Source organism: Mauremys reevesii, linkage group 5, assembly GCF_016161935.1.
Source record: "Mauremys reevesii isolate NIE-2019 linkage group 5, ASM1616193v1, whole genome shotgun sequence".
Lineage (NCBI taxonomy): Eukaryota > Metazoa > Chordata > Testudines > Geoemydidae > Mauremys > Mauremys reevesii.
The window spans coordinates 65,628,001-65,654,275 of NC_052627.1; the positions used below are offsets into that span (position 1 = coordinate 65,628,001).

At 40.9% G+C, this 26,275-nt stretch overlaps 1 long non-coding RNA gene across 2 annotated transcripts; it reads left to right on the forward strand.

Moving 5' to 3' along the window:
- The first annotated feature begins 2,450 nt into the window (after window positions 1-2,450).
- LOC120405715 lies at window positions 2,451-21,413 on the forward strand. Of its 2 annotated transcripts, none has more exons than XR_005598796.1 (3): window positions 2,451-2,607; window positions 20,767-20,824; window positions 21,304-21,413. It is a non-coding gene; the product is annotated as an uncharacterized LOC120405715 (long non-coding RNA). The 2 variants fall into 2 exon arrangements; XR_005598795.1 differs by lacking the exons at window positions 20,767-20,824; window positions 21,304-21,413 and adding exons at window positions 3,990-4,127; window positions 4,660-5,157.
- Window positions 21,414-26,275: the final 4,862 nt, after the last annotated feature.

The window sequence follows — 26,275 nt, forward strand, 5'->3', positions numbered from 1 at the left end:
ACAGCAGGGAGGAAAGGGCCAGAACAAGAGCATATTTAAGGGCTTAGCTGCTGACCTGGCACTTTCAAACATCCTAACGAAGGTACCATGTCCTCAGTAGGTGCTGCTGCTTAAGAGCTTTCTTCACTGCAGTGTTGCCCCAACCTGACTCCTATCCAGACACAAAAGTCTCTAGCTCATATTAATTGATGCTTTAAACTTGCACTAGCTAGCCTGTTGGGGGCACAGGTTGATGTGCGCTGCTGATTCTTGAGCTAATAATATAGTGGGACTGCAGCTGCTGTGTGTTGCTAATCCCAACAATCTGTGCAGCTCAAGTGTTAGTTTGCAATGTGACTGCTCTCACTGGGGCAAGGCTAACTCAAGAGATGATAACTCAAATGTAGATAACTTGAGCTAACTGCACCGAAGAAATACCCTTAGTCGTGCCTCAGGCATGTCTAACTCAATAGACAGAAATTAGTAGATTTACCTCAATGACACTCATTAGCTCAGATACATGCCACACACCTGCAGACCCCATCACACAATGACAGAAAGACCACTCAACAGACAAGATAGCATAGGAGAGATAGAGGGAAGTGGCTGTGGTTAGTGGGTTTGCCCTGGCCAGGAGAAGGGTTATAGGAGAATGGAGGTAGGCAGAACAGAGGCTGGACTGGTCCAAAGTCTCTGACAGAGCTGGGAATTGAACACAGATTACAGACTTAACTACCTACTTAACTTTCTGCCTCCCTGTACAAATGTGATACATTCTTGCCAGCCCATTCCTCTCGTCTTGTACTTGTACATCATTTATATATTTTAAACCCTCTTTTTTAATATTAAGAATCTGGAACATAAAAAAACAACAACATAGGAAATCCAAGGTTAAATCTGACATTCCCTAGCTCTAATTTTTAAAGGGAGGAGGGCTGTGTTTCACCCTGTTTTCTACCCTGGGTTTGCATATACATATTCCAGTATGCATGTTTTTGTACACTCCCTTGCACTTTCAGATGACAAATTCCATCACTTGCCTACACAAGTAATAGAGGTTTACACCTGGATGCACACAAATCTCATTGGGTGTGTATGCAGGGGACTGTGCACAGAAAGTGCACATGTAGGTGTGAGAGTCTTCAAAGTCATGAAACCACAAATGTCAGTCCTGTCCCATTGAAAATGAGACCCAGAATGTCAAATTTAACCTTGGATTTCCTCTTTGAAAATTGTGCATGCACAAATGGAGGCTGCCATTTGAAAAATCTAACCCTCCCTCTTTAGCTGATATGAAAAAGTCAGTATTGTTAAGAGCAGAATGGCAAACTTACACTGAAAAGAGCTGCCACGACAAATAAAAGAGACAAACCAAGATGAGACTGACTCTGGAAACAAAACAGATTTCATTGATATGGATAGGAGTTCATTTATGTGGATATACAATTATTTTATCCAAGGAGATAATTGAGTATTATCCCCATACAAATTAAGAAGCTTTGGCACAGAAAAGTTAAATGACTCACACTAGGTCGCACAAGATATCCCTGGAAGAATGGTAGTAGAAATCAAGTTTCCTAATTCCCTGGCCAGTACCTTAACCACAAAAGCATTACCTCCCTCATTCCTTGCCAGTTACGGTAGATTCAATTTTGGAATCCTCAGCACAAGACTGTAACAAAGATTATTTCTGGGTATTCTTCAACATGGCAATCCTTGAAAAACCTGCCTACCATGTATGCCATCATTATAGTGGAGGTGGACAAGAGTGTGAAACAGTATGGTATGTTTAAATAAGCAGGACTGGTGTCAAAGTGAACTGATTTGTTTTGATCTAGGATTTCCAATACATTTCTCCTGTGATACTCTGCTTATAGTTTTGAAGCAAGCATCGCTTTTGTACTTCCAAATGGGGACAAGAAACCAAATTCCTTTTCCATTGACAACATTGAATACAACTGACAAAAACCATGCATAGATTGAACAAGAAACTGTCAGTATAGTTTTGGAGATTAGATTTGTTAATATGGAAGGCCATTTACTTTAAACACAGTTCACTGTTCTAAACACAGCATTCTTCAATCGCAGAATGCCTATAGCAATGAGCTCATTTCTTGTTTGTTCACACTTACATCATGCAATACAAAATATAAAATTGTATTCCAGGTCTCAAGACCTCTCATATCGTCTCTGCATAAATTATGAATAATTAAAAACTGCTTCAGAGACCTTTGATGAAATTGACAAAATTACCTGTCACTGGTAAAAACTGATCCACTGAGAGAGTGGCAAGGATCTTTTACTACTAATGAAGGAGGTTCTTCACAATGTGAAAAAGAGACTGCTTCTGATTTAGCACCATATCACACAGCTTTCTGCACTACAGCTGATTGGATTCTCCCCAGTTTATGCTCACTTCTGCTGATATAAATCAGGATGCAGGACCCCATCACTGGAAAGTTGTTCAAAGAACTTTGCATCCACATAAGACAGCCATAATCTACCCTCTGCCAGGCCATGAAGGGGTTCAAGCACAGCTCAAAACTGTGCTGTGTTAGGCTGGGACAGCTGGACAAGGCAGTTGGGGAGATGCTGTGATTTAGTGAACCTCTTCAGCAGCCTTTACTGGTGAGATCCTATGGAGCTTTGTCCCAAATTAATACTGCTTCTCCAATCTAACCCCTGAGGTTGGAAATACCTTCTGCCCTCTATGAACAAATTTCCACTGGAGATTATTGTGTCTTGCTGGCATATGGAGTTGCAGTTTGCATCCTACTGCACTCACTGGGATGGATCTGGCTCAGTAACATAGGGTGTGCTAGAATCAGAGGTGCTCTGTACTAATTTCTGAATACTATGTTGATCCAATTAATAACTGGATGTTTATTGTATGAGCATATTGATTTAATTTAATAGGGAGATGTAAGGAAAAACAACAGTAATAAAACATAATGGTTTGAGAAAAGCCACTTCTCCACAAACACTTAAGGGCTGTTAAGGGACAATGCCTCGACTGTTAGTGTGACTGCTGCCCTCTTGGCCAACACATCAGGAATCGAATGGTGATCTCTAGAGCTATAAGTGTTAATTGCCACAGTTTGGGCTAGAGAGTCAGATCTCTGTAGCTGGTGGGCTGTAAGAATTTTACCTCCTCCTCAGCCCACTTGATAAACTAATTTTGTCCAGAAAGGCCACTGCCTGGGAACACAGAATAAAAGGACTACAGCAGTTTAACAAGGGTCTCTCTTTCTCAAAAGAGGGGAAGGGTTGTTCATGGAAATGAGACTAAGGTGCATGCACCCATTATGGTATCTAAAGAAGCAAGGCCTGCCTAGGTTATCATTAGAGCATGATAAGCCATTAGGTAAGATAGTCATGCATATAAACTGTTGTTTTAAGATCTTTTCCTCTAAAATGCTTAAACATTTAAAATAAACATACTTTGTTTTAAGAAGGCTATTTAACTACTATATACTCCCGTAGGGAAGAACGGTTGGTATCAAATCCAGTTGGACTATCTGGGTAAGCACAGTTGATACACAGGGTACTTTAGCCCAGTGGGCCACTCAGAGTGGGATAATTGTGTAATTACACCCAACATAGGTAAAAAGCTGAGGCCTGACACCTGAGGGAGTCACACAGAGAGGCTAGAGGGGGACAGAAGTACAGTTAGCTCTGTAACATAAGAGACACCTGATCTCACTGTCACATCAGATTAAATGCTATAGTTAGCACACACTAATGCACTGGAGTATGGTAGTATGTGAACATGATCATTAGGTGTCATGCTGGGACCTGTAATTGATCAGACAATTGACCACACTGCAACATTTTTTTAAATTGATTGTCATCTGGGTCCATTATAACTCCATCCTGGTCTCATGAGTTTTACGTACATTCACTTGTCCTCTGCAATGTTTCTGAAAACCCAAACAGCCATGGTCACAAAAGAACACCCTGCCTTTTCCAATCTATGTCTGACAAGAAGATTGTGCCCCTTCTGTTTTCAGACTTAAGCTCAGAGATCCATGCCCAGTTGACCTTCAGGTTTGATTACTGGAGTTTTCTGTACCTAAGAATGCAACTGCCAAACGTACAGAATCTACAACTGGCTGAGGATACAGCATGCCATTTGCTCTTCATAACAGGTTAGATTCTAGTTAGAACAATAATAAATCCTCTGATCCCCAGTGGCACCAGAACACTTAATTTCTTTTGTTTTTGGAGAGAGGGGGGAAGTGTCTTAAAAGCAAGACACTTTAAAGAATCAGAAGCTGCAAATAGAAAACAAAAATATAGTGGAGGCAATGGATTTTGCCACCACTGCTGAACCCTTTGGTAATCAAGTTGAATTTAATTTCATCAAGGAAAAAGGCATCATTTATTTTATGGCAAGACAAAGATACCCTGAACTTTAAAACTCATTAATGTCACTGGAAAAACTGAACGATGCCTATAATTTTCTTAATTTGGTTTACTTACTGAAGTAATTCAATATATTAAAACGAAACATAATCCAGAGTAGCTCATTCATTTTCAGTCCACTTGGGAATTTTTGTTCATTGGGAGAGCTTCAGCGCCTCATTTCCACAAACGTTTATGGGGTGGAAACAGGGTATACTCACAATAGTTACTTACACACACACAAAGGCAGCATGCATATCTGCACTATTTCTGCAGCTCCGGGGCAGAAGAAGAGCTTTAGCACTGGAAGAATTCTTGAAGAACAAGAAGCCTGGGATGTTATCTGCTGCTCCAAGTACACAAGCAGAGCCACTGTATGAAACTCCCCTTCCTTGTATCTTCAGCCTGCACTGACCTTGTTTTGTAAGCAAGTAGTACCCTTGATCCGACTTCCCGGCCTTCGGTCCTACCAAACTGTATATATAGACCACCTCTAGCCCTTCATACGTATTAGTTACTTCTTTTCTCTATAGCAAGTAGACAGGGAGCACTGCTTAGAAGAGCTCTTAGCAAGGGCTGGAAGAATAAAGGATGAAAGACTGGAAATCTCATTCTCTTACAGAGAATCAATTCTGTCAGTACAGGTTGGAACTGGGGGAACTTCCACAGGGCAATGAGGCATAAGTGACATACAAGAAGGGGAGAGGCATTGATTGGAGCAGATGGAGAGAAAATAAACCATCAGCGAAAGGGAAATGGGTCAGGGGAGACAAAGAGAAGTGACAGCAAAATATGACATGAGGCAGAGACTGGTAGTATATGGAGGAAGAAATAGTAAATTACTGGATTGTGGCTATTAAGAGGAGATGTGATGAGGGAGAAGCAGTGACATTGGAGCAGCGGGCAATGTAGGTGATTTAAATGTTAGTTTAATAGGGACGCTGACATATGAAACCATTCCCTGTGGTCACAGTAAAAGCCAAATCCTAACTGATTAATAAAAAAAATCTAGCTCGGAAAAGTAATAGTAATATTTACAAATTTTGCCCATTCATTTTTTGTGATTTGTTTTCATGGTTGTTCAGTAAAATTATGTCTCTGAGGGCATGAAGGCTTGATCAGCTACATGAAAAGTTAGAGGGAACATTGATTCAGATCACTAACAGATGATCAAAATGCAACACCTTAATTCCATCTAGTATCACATGCAAAAAAGAAAAAGAAAGAAAGCCCCAGATACTTAGGCCAAAGAATTACATATGGGCCTATCAGAAGAGTCTTTTAAAATAGATCAGATGAAATTGTATTTCTAATACAGTTATATTTAAATTAAATACTTTTTCATTAAAATGTGGTTCTATCTGAAAAGTGACTCAAATAAAAATTTAGCATCCTGGAAATTCTACTTACTCTTGCGAGAGAGAAAAATCAGTCCAATATCCCTTATTACTATAGTAGATTGAGTGTTACTATTACTCAATTATTCTATGCCTTGATCCTGTGCCACTAAAATCAAATGAAACAGGACAGGTCCCTACAGATGTTATACAAAATGGAAATATAATCAAGCAATAGAATTGTCTTTACAGTGTATGATAGCCACTGAAATATAAAACAAAAAAGGTAGTTTAACAAAGGAGATAAAATGGTTGAGAAAATTTGGAATATGACTACAAAGCAGGTATTTTCTCATGCTGTTACCTCTATCTGCAACCATATTATTTGCATACCTATCTTTTTCTTAATTTATGTTCTGCTTAATCTTTGTAGCTTTCATGCACAGAGCATAGAAATCAAATGCCAAAAAGATTGCTGAAGGATAATCATGGTAACCAATAACAAAAGGCAAATAATTTGCTTGATTTATCTCTTTATTGCCACTTCCACTTAATCACTGCTGTATTAAATTTATTTTTATCATCTGGTATTACGTGGTATAATAAATGTACTTTTCAATTTGTACTTTTAATAAATCAATACAAAGTTGTGTGTGTGTGTTTTATTTCTTTGATGACGCGGACTAGGATCAAATAATTTGGCAGTATTACCAAAGCCTTTTGCTGTTTTGCAAACAGTTGGTTAGCCAACGCAACAATTCCTTACTGAGGTACTCCTAGCTGATTTTTAATTTTATGCTACTATATCTTTTATTTACATCTCACAGTTAGTAAGAACTGGATTTTTTTTTCAGACACCCTTTTCTTTTTTGCATTAAAATACACTAACACAGTACTCAGAAATGTGGAAAGAATGAATGTAGAGGATAGATTCAGTTTTCCATTCCAGAAATGTCAGTAGATTCAACAGTGAACATTTGGCATTTCTTCAGACTAATAATCCAGGTGGTGAAGTCATATGTGAAGCATGTTGAGAACATAATTTCACCAATTACTACTAATGTTTCTTATCTTCACAGATAAAATGCTGAGTTTTCCTGAACTCACGTTAATTAATTTAGAAGCTATATGAATTTACACCACTGAATCTCAATTTTGGAGAATGGCAGTATGTATATATAGTATTTTAATGTTTTCAAATACTGTGCTTCTTGGACATTTCTGTTCAAGGAAGACAGAAAATAGGCAATGCTACTTATTGAAATTTGTACTGTTTCTTGGTGTATGCAAGTGTTTGTTCCATCCAGGCCTATACTTTATTGATATCACTGTAGTTCTGCTGCATAAATGGGCCAATTTATGGAGAGGCTAGGCAAGAGGACATGGCAGCCACCTTCATGCTGGTAGACCAGTATGGAGCTGCTCTGTAATATCTAGCCTATAGTTGTGGACTGCCTGAGAAGGTGCTTCAGGTGCCTGCAAGTGGCTCTAAGTTGGTGTGGGAGGAGTCAGTGTTCCCAAAACACTGATTCAGTCCCTTCCATAAAGCCTGTGTTCTTAGGTTTACTGTCAGTAATGGGACTTTCCACATATACAGCTATTAAGTGAAATGCTAGCCCTATTGACGTGAATGGGAGTTTTTCCATTGATTTCAATGGAATTAGGATTTCACTCATTGTTTCTGTTTGGCTGTGCAGAGTTGGTATAGTCCCAATCATTGATCTCCGGGGGTGTTGGATTGGCCTGTAAAAACACCATTGTGGGCTGTATTCAGAGTACTTTGTCTGAAATCATAAGAGTTAGAAACGTAATGTATCAATTTAATAATATTTAGCTTATATAGCACTTTTTCATTTCTAGATCTCAAAGCAGGTAAGTAAGTTTGTATTTTGCAGAAACTAATCTGGGCCATCAGAGAAATGCAGGTATAGTAGCCCAGAAAGTAATAGCTCAATCCAACACATGCTTTTGGATCTTTTGGAAAGTTTGCTGGTTTTGTAATGAACAGCTATCTCCAGTCTTACTTTCTTGCAGAGTAAATTTCTGGTCATTATATATTTCCTTTGCTGAAACACTTTTCTTCAAATGCTTGACAGCTGGTGTAATGGTTCTCTAGATATGTTCCTCTTCAGATCAGTCATGACTACCCAGCAGATAAGTAAAAGTGATATCCACACATGATTCTCTAGCTATCTCAGAAAAGGTAAAATGAAACGTTCATGTCTCTCTCTATATATAATGATCGCAAGCAGTATGACTCCTCTTAATTGAGGATATATAGCTCTAATAACCATTCAGCATCAAAGAAAATATCATTGTCTCCCTAAGCCAAGAGATATTTCCATTCTTTCTCCCCATCCCCATTTTGAAAAATCAGAAACTGAAAAAATCCATTTTATGACTGGAATCAGCAGCAAATAACTATGATAGTGACTGAAAGCTTTCTTCATCAAACTGATGTCTGTTGACAACTTCTGCTATGTGTATGATATCCATAGTTGCTGTCTCTGTGGACAAGGGCTCTGCACAATATTTTATGAACTGGGGGTCAAGGCAGTCACTTCCTGAAGGATGAATTTTCTTGGATTAATAGCCTATTAAACTTTGACAGGAAGCCTTTGTATTGCAAAGGTCGATGCTGTAATTTGGTTACTTGACATCTGTCATGTTTGATTTCTTGGCTCATTAAATAAGATATGGGCTGTGGAAGGAGTCAATTATGGTTTCCTGTCTCCAATAAATGTTCAGCAGAATTGAAGCACCCAGATAGTATGGTATAACGCTTTATCACAATCTGAGTACATCTTGTCAACATCACTGAGGCTTTTGATAAAACAACCAATCACATATTTGTATGATTCTTTGGTATAGCCCCATACTAATTCTTCAGTTAGATTACTCAGTTTCAAGGAAAAACATGTGTGCTGTATGGGTATGCAAAATGAGGGGACATTGCTGAGCCTCTCCTCTTGTTTTGTTCTCCAATTCCATTTCTGATTTTGGTCTCATAACTCATTCAACGGTCTTGTGACATTGACCTGGATCCACCTAGGTACTTAGATGCCTAAACGCCAGATGTAGGAACCACTACAATCCACAAAACCCTTGCTTGGCTGCCACCTAACCCTGTAGGCACCTGAACTCACTCAATGTATTTCACTGGAAAAGTTCCCTTGGCACCTATGTTTCTGCCTCTGGGCATGTACACTGTTCTCTGACTAGGCATCCAGAAGCCTAAAGCCCCAGCACGATTCAGGAACTGGGGGAAAATAAGCACTCCTCCACCTATCTCAGATGTGGGGCCTGATCTGTTAGGTGTGCTCAGAGGCCACTTAAGTCCCCCCCAAAACAGCCAGAGGAGGATGAGTTCCCTTATAACCTTTAGCCTAGTGATTAGGGTACTCAGGAGGTGAAAGAACCCCGCTTCAATTTCCCCCTCTGTCTGATGAGGAGAGAGGATTTGAATAGCAATCTTTCAGGTGCATGCTCTGGGGATCACATTTTTACATGCCTGCCTTTCCCCCTTCATTATCTTAGGAGGCTAGGTACCTAACTCAGGCTTTGTTAATCCCAATACCATTCCAGAGATTTTTCTAGGCACCTGCAAGGTGAGTGTTCTGATGCTCAGTGTCACAATGAAAAGTCCCATTGTGGATCCAGTCCCGAAATAACAGAAAAAAAGTGTATATCTTTACAATACCACTTAGCCCTGTAAGGTTGGTGAAGGATGTTCAGTTGTACCACATCAACTCCTTCTCTCTGTGAGGGCAGGGCATTGGGTCTCACTACCATGCCTACAGATTTCACTTGTTTTCTGCATATATCTTCTCAGTGGCATTTTCATGTTTTTTTTGTGGAAATTGAGGAAATCAAGTACTTCTTCACCCAAGATATTCAGGCTAGCACTGACTGATTGTCTTATCCACGTAAATGAAAACCCTTCTTTTCAGGGTGTTAATCAGCTATGAATTTTTTTTGTAGCCTACTAATGGATTCTGCAATCGTCTGGCATTTGTCTTTGTCAGGATTTGTATGGTATATACTGTACAGAGGTTAAACCTCAATCTTACAACACTTAACACATCTTTAAATGCTCCAAAAATGAGGTGGCATTGTTTATCCTCTTCAGCTAGGGGATCTGCAAGTAGGAACATATTACTATCTGGAAGTATTGCTCAATTTGAGCACTGAGTGAAAAACCTCAGAAGGAGGTGAATTTTTTCCTTTGCTTTCATTACTTCAACATCCTGTTGGACATGGAAAGCTGTGATGTCTTTCACTGATGGAGTCTATATGCAAGTGACATAGGTGAAAATGGAATTCTGTGCAGTTGTGTAAATGACTTTCCTACCTTTTGTCCTGGGGACTCTTTTGTTCTTTTAGGGGAAATTTCTATCTCCTCACTTTCCTGAGATAATGACACCACAGCTTGAAGTCACACTGAAGGATGTCACTCTCATTCGGGGACTGCTCTCCCAAGGGCCCTTCATTATTACACTGTTAAAATAGTCAGGTCTATGTTTATCAATGGTGAGGATGAGGCCTAGAGGGCAATGATTTAGAGATGGGGGAAATGAACTTTTTTAGTAAAAAAGGAATAGTAACCACTTAGTTCCAAAAAACATAAATGAGACTTTAAGAAAAGTCTCACTAGGTTTGCACTGGTCTCATGATTTTTGATCTATTGAGGTTGGCAAAACTGAAGTGATGAGTTTGTTCTCTCATCCTCTACCAAGGGGGAGAAGTGTGTGCAACAGAGTGTCTTCTTTTGGTAGGGTGATTTGTTGTTGTCTTTTGGGGGGAGGAAAAGAGGGGCAGTTCTGTGTTGATTCTCAGGGCACCCATGGCTGAGAGTCTCCTTGTTGCCACTTGCCTCCTGCATGAGGGAGTCTTGCCTGGGCAAGCTGGGTGTTAGCTCCCTAATTCAGCCAGCCCAGCCTGTCAGACACTCAAGCACTCTTTGTGGTGCTATACCACCCCTGACGGTTAAGAGTAGATGCACCCCCAAGTCCATTCAAAGTGTCCTCCTGTGATAGCCAACCCAGAATCACTGGATACCCACAGAAATGTTCCCAAAGTGGGTCATGACCACATTTTAATGGGGTCACCAGGGCTGGCTTAGACTTGCTGGGTCCCGGGGCCAAAGCCGAAGCCCAAATTCCACCACCCGGGGCCGAAGCCAAAGCCCGAGGGCTTCAGCCCTGGGTGGAGGGGCTCAGGTTAAAGGCCCCTTGCCTGGGGCTGAAGCCCTTGGGCTTCAGCTTTGGCCCCTCTGCCCAGGGCATTGGGGCTTTGGCCCCACCTCCCAGGGCAGCATGGCTTAGGTGGGGTCAGGCTTCGGTGCCCCCTTTCCCCCCCCCAGAGTCATGTAGTAATTTTTGTTATCAGAAAGGGGTCACGGTGCAATGAAGTTTGAGAACCCCTGCTCTAGATAGAGGCAGTTGTGGCCTCACAACATTTTATATTCAGTCTAACCCCTAGAGGGCAATGAAGAGCCACATTTGTGCTAGCATGAGTTGCATTCAGTCTATTTCTCTTATCTTTGTACATACTATGCTGGAGTGCTTTTATGATTTTAACTACCACGTTTATGCTGATGATTTATGCATAGGCCTCTCTAAAGGACCCAGAAAAGCAGACTGGGATCTTTTTCATCTCTTAATAGATGGGACAGAAGTGTCAAATCTTCCACAAATTAAAAAAAAACACCTTTCTATTTAATATTGTTAAAATATAATGTACTATTTTTGTGTTGACAAGAAATTGCTGCAGCCAATATTTTGGAATTATTGAATCTATTTTTCTGGTATATTCCAGAATATTGAATCATATATAATTTCCTTTGTATTTATATACCAGGAAATTCTCATTGCATTCAATTTCAGCGACAATATCATATTGATGGAAGGATTGTTTCTTGTTGAAGTTTACAATAACAGGAAGAGACGTTAACACATCTGAACTGATAGTCATTTTCTAAAAGGGAAAAGAATGATTTTTAAAAAGCAAGTGAAAGGAGAGAGAAACAAGAATACAGGAATCAGGAGCAGTGAATTTAAAGCATGAACAGATACAGTACATGTATTGGCCATATTTACATATCTACAGTTGGGTAAAGAGGATACATGATAAGAACAGTATGACCAAATGCATCATTTATGCCATTATTTCTTTATAACTATAAGCCACATATTATCCCTTTTGAGTTACACCTTTGGCCTATTATGTAAATTTATCTTTGATATTTGGAAGGTCTCTGGAATTCCAGACTCTTAATATAATAGTGCACAACAATGTTGCTGGAAGCCATTTCCTGTGGGGATTTGAATTTCCAAGTGTGTCTTTGAACTTGTGAAGTGTCACCAGTGGTAGTGCCCCTAAAATGTCTAGGTATTTAGGGTCTGATTTTCAGCTGGTATAAATCAACCATTCACACCACCTAAGGATCCTAGCCTTCATTTATGAAAAAAGGTGTAGCCTGTTGCCAGAACCATTATCATTTCCTTCACAGTGTAGAAGGCACAACAGCACAGCTTATTTTGTATAAAACACTTGTGTTGCATTTGAAGATATTGAAGTCTTGTTTCCCTGGATGAATGTTTAGATGTTCATGTTTCTCAGAAATGTATTAGCTAGTGTTACTTTTGTTATATTTTTTTCCTGGATGTCCAAAATCAATTTACAGAAAAGCTTTGAACCAAATTATGAGATGACATTAAAATTGCAGAAACAATTTAATCTCTAAATTAGCTGTAAACAAGTTAATCACACATCTTAACACCTATTTTCGGCTTGTTTATTTTTTTTTAAGTGAGTCAGGCAATATTTTCACCCTTCTTTTTATCTCTTCATTGTTTTAATGTGTGCATAGGAGCTTTTACAATATTTTGACATTTCCCATATACGAAACATGGATCCCCCCACCTTTATTTTAAAGAGCCCTAAAATAAAATGAATGTGATTGCTTTTGTTTAACAGCTTCACCTAGTTGCTTACTCAGTGGAAATATATTTGAGCAATACCATTACTGATGAGGTCAGCTAGTTATTGGTGGCAAATTTAACATCAGAAGAGTATTTACAGTAATTGAGTAAAGACTGCCTACCCTGCTGTGTAACACAGCCAGTTTGGGTATAGAAATAACTGAGTTCAAATACTGATAGGGTGCTTTATTGCTAGTGGATTAGTGGAAAATGGATGAGGTTAATGTACCATGGAAGAATGAATTCTCACCCTTAATTCAAATGCTGTTTACAGAAGAAGAAGAATATCCAATTAAAAAAATTACACAGAAAGCTTAGAATTTTAGACAAGTGTTAGCTATGCAAAAAGAAAAGTTAAGTAGGGAGAGAAATCACTTCCACCCTCCAGTTTCATACTCCACAAACAGGGGCACCTAGGGCAGGAACACACAAAGGAAGAGGGTCTTGTTTGTTTCAGCAACACTGTCTGTTTTTATTTTGAGTAGGTAACTCTCTTTCATTTTCTGTTCAGATGTTTTCAATTATTAGTTTATACAGGGGTTGGCAACCTTTCGGAAGTGGTGTGCCGAGTCTTCATTTATTCTCTCTGATTTAAGGTTTCACGTGCCAGTAATACAGTTTAACGTTTTTAGAAGATCTTTCTATAAGTCTATAATATATAACTAAACTATTGTTGTATGTAAAGTAAATAAGGTTTTTAAAATTTTTAAGAAACTTAATTTAAAATTAAATTAAAATGCAAAGCCCCCCGGACTGGCGGCCAGGACCCGGGTAGTGCGAGTGCCACTGAAAATCAGCTCACGTGCCGCCTTCGGCACATGTGCCATAGGTTGCCTACCCCTGGTTTATAAGGATAATTGTTTCTTGACTTAGGACTAAATAATGCCCCCTGCAAGAGAATCCTGTGTGTGGATGGGAATGTTTCAGAATTTCCTCAGAAATAAGGAAATTATGGCCAGAGGAATAGGAACTGAGCTATCTAGTAGCACTTCCATCACCACAAATACCCCTTTCATGTATTTAGGGTGGAATCAAAAGTAGCCACCACCCATGCACTGCTCATGGTCTGCGGTGGTTCTGCAGCACACTACTTCATCTTTCCCCTCTTGTGGGCTCCTTAAATAAACTCTACCAGTCCATAATCCATAAAACATCCCCTTTCTAAGTTTAATTTACTTTATAGAATTTAAAAGCACTCAGTTCTAGGGCTTCTCCTCTTTTTCCAGATGAGAATCCTCCTGTCTCCTGGGCCACAGCCACCCCTATCTAGCTGGAGTCTTTTCCCCCTCATGTCCCAAACTTAGTCTTGGGCTTCTCCCCTTTTCACAGGAGAGTATCCAAGCCTTCTCGCTTCATTGTGGTTATTCCCTGTTTTTGGCAGGCCACTCTGACCCCTACCTGACTGGATTCTTGGCCCCTGAAGTCTCAAACTCTCTTGCAATCTTCTACTCTACTGCTTGCAGGAGACTTCTAGCTCCTTACAGCTTCACTCTACCACCATTTCCTCTCCTTGTTTCCTGTGGCCCTGTAGCTTCTTATGCAGTCCACACGTCTTCTAACAAGCTCCAGCCAGAGGTTGTTAATGAGGCACAGGTGGGATGGATCAGTTCCCACTGTTCCACTGGCTCTTCAGGTTAAGTGGGTATGGCTTCGTTTTCAGGGCAGTGAAAGATGAGTTGTGGGGTGGAGGATAGTTCAAACAGGAATTATTTGGGGTAAGTTCTGTGGCCTGTGTTATACAAAAGCTCACACCAGTTTTTCCCTTCTAGCCTTGGAATCCACTAATCTATGTCTTTGATCAGAAGTAACCATAGAACTAATACAGTAACAATTCTACACACGCACACAACTTCAGTACACCAATAAATACATATGTAACCAGTTCTTTAAATAATATTTTTAATGGCTTTTGTTTAAAAATATAAAAGCTTTCCTTAGGTGCATCAATATTTTTCTTGCAAAAGGACTGTTGATTCTGATTTGTGTTAATCAGCGTCATTGTACTAACTGGAATGGAGAGAACATGTGGAAGGTGTATGCTATTTACATTGGATGATATGCAAATTGCCACCACAAAGCCTTCAAGTAGTGTCTCTCTCTCTCTCTCTCTCTCTCTCTCTCTATCTAGATATATACTCACACATACACACATATATATATAAAAATAAATAAAACACAACATATTTTATATGTAAGACAGTGAACACTGCTATAATTTCATTGTAACCCATGACAACACAGTCGGTTGTGCTCTAGTTGTACATCTAGTATATGAGGATATCTTGAGAAATATTTACTGATCATGAAACAAAAACGACTGATAACACAATGCCTTACTCCTACATAGCATAGTAAGGCGTGAGCAGATGCTGTGTAAGGCCCTAATCCTGCAATCAATTGCATGTGGGTATGTCAGTGTACCTACACAGAGCCCCAGTGGGGGGTCTGCATGTAATCAGTTACAGAATGAAGGTCTTTGTAGCATTACATGCTCTTCTAAGGTACTTCATTCTAGATCTACCACACTATTGCTATTTCCTGGGCATTTTCTGGCAATTGTACTGAACTGTGCTATTTTTGAGTACCACAATACATATTGTGTGGTATGGAACACAGATGGTACATACCAAGTGGAATTTACATTCTAAATTAGACAGACCATAAGGGTCAGACACAAAATAAACCAGATGACAAAATGAGGTTTCAGTCCCAGAGCAGCAGAAGCTGTCTGGTTTGTTTATTTTCTTTCTTTCTTTGGTGGATATTTCTGATAAGGCTTCACAGAGAGTATATCTGAAGGAGGGATTTGAATGAAAAGAGGCTGGCCTCTTGGTAGTGGTTTTCTGTGATGCACAAAAAGTTACTAGAGAAGAGGTTGAAGTTATCAAAGCTTTCTGCCTGAATCCCAGGCCTCAATCCTGCGAAGTCTTAAACATACATGCTGAAGTCTTTGCAAGATTGGGACCCAAGTCTCCATAAGTGAAAAGCTAGTGCACTTATATATGAAGATAATGCCTTTAGAGACATCACAAAGCAAGTGCCTGGAAGTATACAAACTGAGTCACTTTAATCAGTGCTAACAGAGCTCAACTGCAGATCTTTATGATGCAGGCTTCAAGACTGTGAAACTAGATATAGCCAGTGACTATACACAGTGAAATGGCTTCTCCTACACAAAGACAAAACAGTCATCCCTTGCAATAACTAAAAAAACCAACCAATCTTAAACTGTGCATGTGGGGAAAACTCTTGCGTATGCAGTCCTGTCAGGCTTTATGAAAGAGCTCTGAGATCCTGAATTTTTTAATGGCCTATATGAAAGAAAGTTACAAGTAGAAAACTTTGAAGAGATACTTGAAACTGATCCTGGCCGTTTCAAATTATTGAATACTGTTCTGATTTAGGCATGATGTCACATTTGAATGATCTACTTTGTTTGGAATCAAAGGAAAGTCATTATGGGGACTGAAATATGATTGTAACTACATTTTAAATAATAATCCTGATCTGTTCCCATTTATATCAATAAGAGTTTTTTGTGGGAACATGATTGTGCCCAGAAATTGTTAATGATTTTGCTTAATTATATATTGACAATTTTTTTTTCAGCTTCACCAAGATGCTTTGCTATGTCTGTAGAGTAAATCTGGAGATATCTGGGCCAAACCACTTTTCCAAATTAAAGATAAAGAAAACTCAGCTTCATCATGGAAGCTGGTAGCTACCTTAACGATACAGAGGTTAATTCTACGCAGTTGCATCAGAGACCCTCCCTCCAACAGACACTCTCACATGAGTGATATACTCTATCAAGCTCTTGAGAATGCATAATGGGGGCAAATGTAGTTCAGGCTTCCAAACTAGACCTAAATGTACAGTCTGAAAGAAGAAAACAAAACCCAGTTTCTCTTAGGCACATCCTCATTCCAAAACACTTAATAAAATCAGTTTGAGGTGTTTAAGCAAAGTTCTTGTTTTCAACCTATTAACTACAAACACCTCCAAAGTATGGAGGGTAAATAGTTACAGTCTAAAACAAGTTTTGTTCATTGAATTGATCTAAAGCATAGTCCTTTGAGATTCAGCTTTCTCTTCACAAGAAGAAAGAACCTTTGTTTAATTATTAACACTTCATGCTACTGGGGACTCTTTAGAAGAGTTAATTTAAATGTGATATAATTATTTTGTATGTCATTCTACTGAGAGTTACATCAAAGTGGTAAAAGCAGCAAAGAGTCCTGTGGCACCTTATAGACTAACGGACGTATTGGAGCATGAGCTTTCGTGGGTGAATACCCACTTCGTCAGATGCATGTAGTGGAAATTTCCTGGGGCAGGTATATATATGCAAGCAAGAAGCAGGCTACAGATAACAAGGTTAGTTCAATCAGGGAGGTTGAGGCCCTCTTCTAGCAGTTGAGGTGTGAAAACCAAGGGAGGAGAAACTGGTTTTGTAGTTGGCAAGCCATTCACAGTCTTTGTTCAATCCTGAGCTGATGGTGTCAAATTTGCAGATGAACTGAAGCTCAGCAGCAAAGAGTCTTGTGGCACCTTATAGACTAGCAGACGTTTTGGAGCATGAGCTTTCGTGGGTGAATACCCACTTCGTCGGATGCATGAAGCTCAGCAGTTTCTCTTTGAAGTCTGGTCCTGAACATGGCTACCTCTCTGATATCAAAGTGGTAGGTATTTTGTATGAAAGTCTTGGTAAGTCTCCTTCACCTACTGAAACTGAAACATTGTTAATTAGTGACTAAGATATCCTACCAGCATGTAATGCTGTAGGTATTGTAACACACATGCTTTTTGACTAGGTCTAGTCATACTTTGAGGAACACTGTAAACACTGCTCACAGGACTGTATCAATAAATATGTCCAGGCAGACAAGGCAGTGATTTCAGGACACTCCTTCAGAGAGTGGTCCAGGCAGGTGGCTGGGAGTGCAGCATCTTGTAGTCAGGTTAGATGAAAGGAAGAAACCGATGGCACTACACAAGTCACAGAAATTACTGATGAGTTGGAGTGGGGCTTGTGCAAACCTCTAGTTAACAGAACAGACCTTTGGCCCCAAGAAGCAGAATCTCAGCTTTCATTAAAAAATGTCTAGTCCCTTTTCTTGAGAAGATAGCCTTGAAAATATATAATTATATAAACCGATCTCTATGATTTAAAGAAACAAGTATCCTGACTCAATTTCAGCAGCAAATGTCTGGTAAGTGGGTTACTAAAATATCCACACCATTCCCATCCACCTCTGCACACACACTTCTCATGTAAAATGAGTAAGTTAAATCTGAGATGTTTAAAAAAAAAAGAACACTTCTCCCCCCCACAAAAAATTCTCATGCCAACCCTGATCAGAGTGCCTGGGAATCTTGTTTGAGAGACCATCCTCAGAATGCTGAGGCTGGTTTGACTTGTTACATTTTCTAGCCCTCCTTTGAGCTGGCATTGAGCTGGCTATTCATTGAGGTAGCTGCTGTACTGTGTGTGTGTGCCTGCCTTTGTCATGCAATTACTGCAAGGGGAACTCCCCTTCTGTGTCCCCTAACAGCACTACTAAGAGCATGATAGGTGGATACATCACATAGTCTCTGAAACATGCACCCCTGCGGGTTGCTCCAACAATGTATAGGAAGAAAACATACCCAAGTTACTTCTGCACTGAGTGGGAATCGTGAAACTGACTTCTCCCCCAGACATTTGATCAAACTCAGGGCCGCCCAGAGGGGGGGGCAAGAGGGGCAATTTGCCCCAGGCCCCGCGTCCCGCAGGGGCCCCCACGAGTGTTTTCTGGGGCCCCTGCGGTTCCGGTTGAGCTCCCGCAGGCATGACTGCGGCAGGTCCACCGGAGCCCGGGACGAGTGGACCTGCCGCAGGCATGACTGCGGAGGGGGCGCTCGTCCCGCGGCTCGGCTGGACCTCCCGCAGGGATGACTGCGGCAGGTCAAGCGGAGCCGCGGGACCACGGCACCCGCCGCAGTCACTCGTCCCGGGCTCCGGTCGACCTGCCGCAGGCATGCCTGCGGGAGCTCAACCGGAGCCAAATGCCGCCCCCCAGATCTTCGGCGCGCTGGGGTCTAGAGCCGCCCCTGAGGGGGGCCCCCCGCCGCCGAAGACCCCGGGCCCCCGGAATTCTCTGGGCGGCCCTGGATCAAACATGAAGCTTGGAGAACATAGACTGCTAAATAGCCTGGAGAACTGGTCCCTCCAGACACTCCACCAGTCAGGATAAATCTATTTTCCCAACAAACCAACCATACCATCTAGGAGAGACTTGCTCTCTCATTTCATCCTTCTATACCAGCAAAGGGAGACTTCCAGCTCTTAAAGGAGACTCATCCCTGCAAGAGCCAAAGGGGATCTATTCCCAACCAGCCAAAAGAGAGGACCCATTCCTCACCAACCAGCCATAGCAAGAGGTCTCCAAATGAAATGCCTGCCTCCACTGTTACTAGCAAAGGCTACAGATCACCCACCAACACTTTGAGGAACAGCTGCCAGGTCATGGAGTCAGAGAGAGAAGCCTCCATGAGCTGCAAGAAGTTGCAGTGGTGGATTGAGACAGCTGGGTGGATTGATGATTTTGATGTGGGGGTATTAGTTTATCTAGGCAATGTTGCATGTAGCCTCAACTTAGGTGGAACATTTCTGATCCCCTTGTTAAAATTTTGGTAGCAAATAAATGGATGAAATAGACCTTTATCCTTTCCTGCTTCTGTATTTTTGGGAATGTTAGAGGTAGATGGTATTCAGCTATATTTCCCCATTCAAATCTACAAAATAATCAGCTTTCATTGCTTAAGCTGAGATGAAAGACCAGAAAGCTCCATGAGACTGTTACTGTTGAGGAAAATGACACTAATTACCACAGAGAGAAACACTCTTTAATTGCCTAAAACAGATAGAATGTATTTCAATTGTTGTCTTTAAGGGATTATATTCATAGCAGCAGGTTATATTAGGCAGTATTTTTTTTTCAAACAATTAAATGCTGAGGGTAAAGCCACAGGGTTCATTTCAGAGTGGGGGAAAAGAGTTAATTATACCTTCAACTTGCTAGGTACATTATTCCTATTACACAACAGGAAAAAACAGCAATCACCAACTTTTTTAAACAATTACTTTTCCTGCCTGCTGTCATTGGACTTTTCTGCGCTACCATATTCTTGGACTTGCTTATCTATTTATTCCCCTATGGAATAGCAGCAGAGCCCCTCACAGTCATTAGCATAGTTATCTTCAAAACAGCCCCATGAGGAAGAGAAGTACTATTAGCCTCATTTTACAGGCACAGAAAGACTAAGGCTATGTCGACAGTACAAGCTTGGGGTGTGATTCCCTTGCTCATGTACACATACTTATACTAGCTCTCATAGAACTAGTATGAGTATAAATAGCAGGGTAGCCCTGGTAGCACAGGTAGTGGCAGTGAAGGCACAGCAGAGCCATGCCGAGTACATATCCACCCATTTCAAGTGGGTTTATAGCACTGCTCAGCTATGACACTATTGCAGCTGCAACCTGTGTTACCATAACTATACTGCTATTTATTCTCACACCAGCTCAATGAGAACCAATCCAGGTATGTGTACATGACCAAGGGAATCACATCCCAAGCACATACTTTAGCTTAGTCTCTAAGGATATGTCTAAACTGTAGCTGGCAGGTGTAATTTCAAGTTCAGGTAGATTGAGCTAGTATGCTAAAAATAATTGTGTGGCCACAGTGGCACGGGCAGCCACTTAAGCTAGCTGCCTGAGGATAATCCAATTTGAGATCCTAGGTACATGCTGGGCCCAAGCCACTGTCCATGCTGCCATTTTTAGCATGCTAGATTGATCAAAGTTAGTCCCTGAATATCTACCTGAACTGGGAATTAAAGAAAAGTTAAGGACAATTGGTCCATTACTAAAGGGAAGTGGTAGAATTATCAATACTAATAATCATTCAGAAAAGGTAGCAGTAGTATCAATAAATATTTTTGCTTTGTATTTTGGGAAAAAATAGATATTATAGTTTCATCAAATGTTGATGATAATGTTCTTTCCATTCCACTAGTATCTCTGGAGGATATCTGGAGGAAGCTACTAAAGTTGGACATTTTTTAAATCAGCAGGTACAAATGACTGGCATCCAAGAATTTTAAAAGCCTGACTCAAAACTTAATTGGACCATTAATGTGGATTTTCAATAAGTCTTGGAGCAATGGGGAAGTTCCAGAAGACTGGGAAAAAAGCTAATGTTGTGCCAAGCAGGGATGGCAGGTTTATAGAAATTTGTGTGGTGCCCAGAACCTGCTCCCCCAAACTTTGCCCCCTCACCTGCCTAAGGCTCTGGGATGGAGTTTGGGTGGGGGGAGGAGGTCTGGGTTGCACACTCTGGGCTGGGGTAGGGGATTGGGTGCAGGATGCAGGCTCTGGGAGGGAGTTTGGGTGCAGAAGGGGTGAGAGGTTGGGTTCTGGGAGGAAGTTTAGGTAGGGGAGGTGGTCTGGGGGTGCAGGCTCTGGGATGGAGTTTGGGTGTTGGTGTTTCTCTGGTCTCAGATTTTGTGATCAGTACACTAATGACTCTCAGCTGTATATCTCATTTTCACAGATGCAACCAGTGCTGGCACAGATACTACAATGCCAAGGGGAGATCATACATGGATGAAAAGCAGCTGTCTCAACCAAACCCAAGCAAGGCCAGAGTGATGCTTGTTAGACAGGAAAGTTTGGTGGACTAACCAAAACACCATCCTTCCCTTCCACTAAGGGCCTAACCATCATCATTTTTTTCTGAACAGGTCTTTCTTTATTCTATCTCCTACCAAATAGTATATGAACTCTTACTAAACTGAATTTTGAGAGTGTTATATACCTAAGATCAAAATAAGTTTAGCTCAAGGCATTTCACAAAAAAGATTGGAATATTTTTCTTCTAAATTTGAGGGAACATCGTTTAACCATGTGACAAGGTACAGTTCCTCTACTCCTGTCTTCTCATATAAATGACTCTGACACATCCAGTCCGTAATCACCACCATGTATTAGATTTGTGTTTTATAAGCCACAAAGCTCTTACATTCCCATGCAGCAATTCTTATTTATAGTGTTATACAATCATAATGGAGCTCACTCCATGCCAAGAGATTCCTCTCCCTTCCTGTGCTCCTTTTCTACTCTTGCAGTTAAGGGACTAATTAGCTGCTTAGCTCCCCCCAACTCAGGCTGATATAGTAACTAGCCATTCCTACCCTCAATCAGGCTCTCTCTCAGGCGCTAACTGGATTTACAGTGACCAGAGTGCTGATTCAGCTGCTGGTTCTCAGCACTCTGTCACAAATCCCTGAACAACTATTTATAATTTTGGGGGATTCTGGAGGTAGATGAAAAACAATTTTAATTGTCACAGCTCTTAAATGTAGTATGCAATTACCAGTATGAAAGTTTGTCTGCAATTTGAAATGCTAGATTTCCCAATAGGTCTCTCTGACAAGCTACAATGTTACTCAGATGTACTTGCATAAGCTCTCAAAAACTAGAAGTGTTTTCCCACAGGGTGTTTTTGGAAAACTACAGTGAATGCAACATTTCTTTTGTTTAGTGCAGAAGCATCACATTGTTTGACATCCTTGACTAATATAATCACAAACCCAAGGAAACTCTATCAGTCCCTGTAGAAGCATCATAATGTTGACTCTGAAAGGAAAGGGCAGCTCACCCAGTTTGAAGAGTCATAATACAAAGGTTAAAAAGTAACAAGAAGCCTATCATTCTGCCAGAGAGAGACATTAACACTTGCAAGTACTTCCTCAAGTTGCATAGAGAAAGAACTTTTTTTTAAATCAATATGTTGGGTAAAGAGCAGAGGACAAAACTAAACGGATTAGTGCAATATTCATTAATGTTGCCTCCCACAACAAGCTCTCTACAAATTATTTTCTGGCACAGTTGTAATGAAGATTTTATAACAATTTTCTACATTATTATTCTCTGTTCTCTTTTTCCCAAGGGCAGAGAAAAAGTGACTAAGAAAGAGATGTCAGCTTCAATAAATAACATCAGTTTCCAATTATGCCAGGAGCCTTGAACCAAGCAGGCTGTAAAGCAGTGTAAAGAAAGTGTTGGGAATGTCCCACAGAAAGTGCACTTAAAGTCTGCTCCAGAAGCATCACCATGGAAGCATCAAAGACTGAAATAAGTCATAACTTGGAAATTTGTATTTGAAGTATTTGTGTATGGCACTCATTTCAATAGCATCTAGGGCTGTGATGCTATTTTAAAATATACAGTTATAATAAACAATAGCAGTTATTATTATATATACAGCATCATAGTGTGTAAAATATCTAACTAGTACCATCCACTGTTTTGTACATCACACATTACCATTCAAATATGTATTGAAAAACCTGATTATCTAAATGCATTCTGCCCTGTAGATGACCACACTCAACAAAATTCCACAAGAGAAAAATGATTGTATTTATATTCTGGATCCAGCAGTAAAACATGTGAAGTAGTGAACATGGAACAATGAAAGATACTCTTAACTGTGTTTGTACTTGATATCAAGTTGCCATTATGAAAAAGGAAATGAATTAGCTGTTGCACGTCCCATCTGTGAGACTAGCTAGTATTTCAAACAGGCTGTACACGCACACATTGTTTGCCTTAAATATGATTTCCTTCTTCAACCTTAGTCCATGCCAATAAAGTCACCTCAGTCGCAGCATACATTTTCAATTGAAAGTAAAAAGTAAAGTTGTAACACTAGTGAAACACTCTGGAGAAATGGGCATATGATGTTGAGAAAACAAATCTTCATTTGTAGAGAAATCATTCTAAGTGCCAAATGCAGTCTGGAGTAAGTGGAAGGCTGTAAATGTTGTACCTTCCTTTAAAAAAAAGTGCTAAGCATGATCTTGGGAATTTTTTTGGTTTTTGGTGGTGGTGGTTTTTGTGAAGGTTTTTGTTATTGTCCATCACTTCCCCATGAAAATTGGTGGAAACAATAATTTAAAACAGAATTATAAAACACTTAGATGACATGATATGATGGGGTAAACTACAACTCCTCTGCAAAGGAAAACGATGCCTCTCTAATCTACTAGAAAGGTTTGAGAAGGTCAACAAAAATGGCTAAAGGGGAACTAATTGATATAATGTATTTGGATTTTCAAACAGTCTTTGATGCAGTCTCTCAGAATAAGCTATTAAGGAAAACCGACTAGTGACAAGATAAAGATCTGTGTCAAAGTAGAAACTGGATAATATACAGGGGAAAGAAGGTGTAGGAATAAATGGTCACTTTTCAACAAATAGTTAACGGTGGGGGCAGTCGGCTCCAAGAAGCTATATTAGGGCTAAGGTTCTTCTTTTTCAAACTCCATGCAAGGGGAGATGAGATAACAGAGTCCTCAAATTTTCCTTACTCCAAGGGACAAATTATGACAGTCATCACTGTAGATGTGACAATATTTTGGCCATGGTGGAATCAAAAATGTTCATGATTCTTCCCATTAATTCATAGATTGCAGAGTTTATATATTCCTCCAGCAGGGCCAGTTCAACAAGAGGTTTATCAACTTTATAGAAACAGGTTGACATCAACTGAACTGATTAGATTCAAGAAAAGTAAAAAGCAATAATATATATTATATTTTCACATACCATTGTTATTAAATACTTATTAGAGAAAAAATCCTCAGCAAAAAAGCTAAGATAAAGCTAAGGTTTTAAATACATATTATTTAAAACAATATTGTCAGAGTGCTGTAGCTATAAAAAGCACTTGAAAGTGAAATTCTTGATTTAAGTTTCCACAAATAACCTTAACTCTGACCCTTTATCAATGCATATCCTTTACCTTTCTCTTACCCATTATATCAAGCATTTAGTTTTAAAAAATAGAAGGAACTGCCCACTGTTGTATTCCAGATCTGGTCTACACTAAAAAGTTAGGTCAAACCAGCTATGTCACTTAGGGGTGTGAAAAATCCATATCCCTGAGTGATGTAGTTAAGCTGACCCAACCCCCGGTGAAGACAGTGCTAGATCTGAGGAATTTTTCCATTGACCTAACTACCACATCTTGGGAAAGTGGATTACCTACACCAATAGGAGACCCCCTCCTGTCAATGTAGGTAGTGTCTTCACTGAAGCATGGTGCAGCTGTAGATGAGCTCACAAACTATTTGTGTTTGTCCAGACTGCAGGGTCAGTGCAACCATTTAGGCAGCCTAGGCAGTCGCCTAGGGTGCCAGGATTTGGGGGGCACCATTTTCTTCGGCAGTGACAGCGGCTGCCAGATCTTCGGCCACCCTGGTCGCTGCCGGCATTTAGTCCGACGGAGCTGGGGCAGGGGATCTCGGGGAGGGCTGCCTGCAGCAAGTAAGGGGGGGGGCGGCACGCAGGGGAACTCCCCACCCCAGCTCACCCCTGCCCCGCCTTCACCCTGAGCACACCATGGCTGCTTCACTTCTTTCGCCTCCCAGGCTTGCAGCGCCTAAGCTGATTGGCGCCACAAGCCTGGGTGGAGGGAGATGTGAAGCAGCGACGGCGTGCTTGGGTTGCTCATGCTCATGCGCGGAGCAGGGGTGATCTGGGGTGAGGACAGAAAAGAGGAGTTCAGGGTGTAGGAGGGGGCTTCAGACTGGGGCAGAGGGTTGGGGTGCAGGGGTGCCCCAGGCTAGGATTGAGAGGTTCAGAGGGCAGGAGGGGGATCAAGGATGGGGCAGAGGGTTGGAGCATAGAAGGGAATCAGGAGTGCAGGCTCCAGGTGCCTCAGGGCGGAGGGTGGAGAGCTGCCGCAAGGGGGGTGCCTCAGGGCAGAGGGGGGGAGCTGCCGTGGGGGGACAGGGCACCTCAGGGCGGGAGTGCGGTGGGGGAGGGCACAAGGTGGAATTTTGCCTAGGGTGCGAAACATCCTTGCACCTGCCCTGCCAGACTGAGGAGATATCCTTGAAAATCCCTGTGACCAACCAACAGCATAGCTAGAACTCTGATCTAGAGTGGACCTGACGTTGCCTAATTAGTGGATTAGAATGGGCTGGGAGAAGACTAACGAGCTAATTAGTCCATTAACACAGGGAGTAGAAGCACAGGAAGGAAGGGGGCAGCTGGCGGCAGCCTATCAGAGCCAGAACTAGGAAGGATCTCTGGGTGGAGAGATCTCTTTCCTCTCCTCACCTTGGCAGAGAGATGAGAAGAAACTAATGCTGTAAATAATGTTGTGTATGGATCAGTAAAGATGGTGGAAAGACAATGTAAATAAACTACACAGTGGCATTTAACAACTGAAGGTCTCCAGACAGTCTGTGTAGACACAGCAAAAGACAAAGGCAGGATCACACCTTGTCACAATCCCCTTTTCTTTATCATGTGTTGATTTTTCTGAATGCAGAAAGCTAAAGTGAGGTGGGTTTTTTTCCATCTCTATTTTGTAATTAATTGGTCTCATAGCACACTGCTTGTGACACAAAGATAGAGTCTCATTAAAGAGGGCTTAACTGGACAATTTAAACACAGTGGTAAATGCAACTGCTGCCCCTGTTATCTGTTAGGGTAAAATGCCTCTGACCATA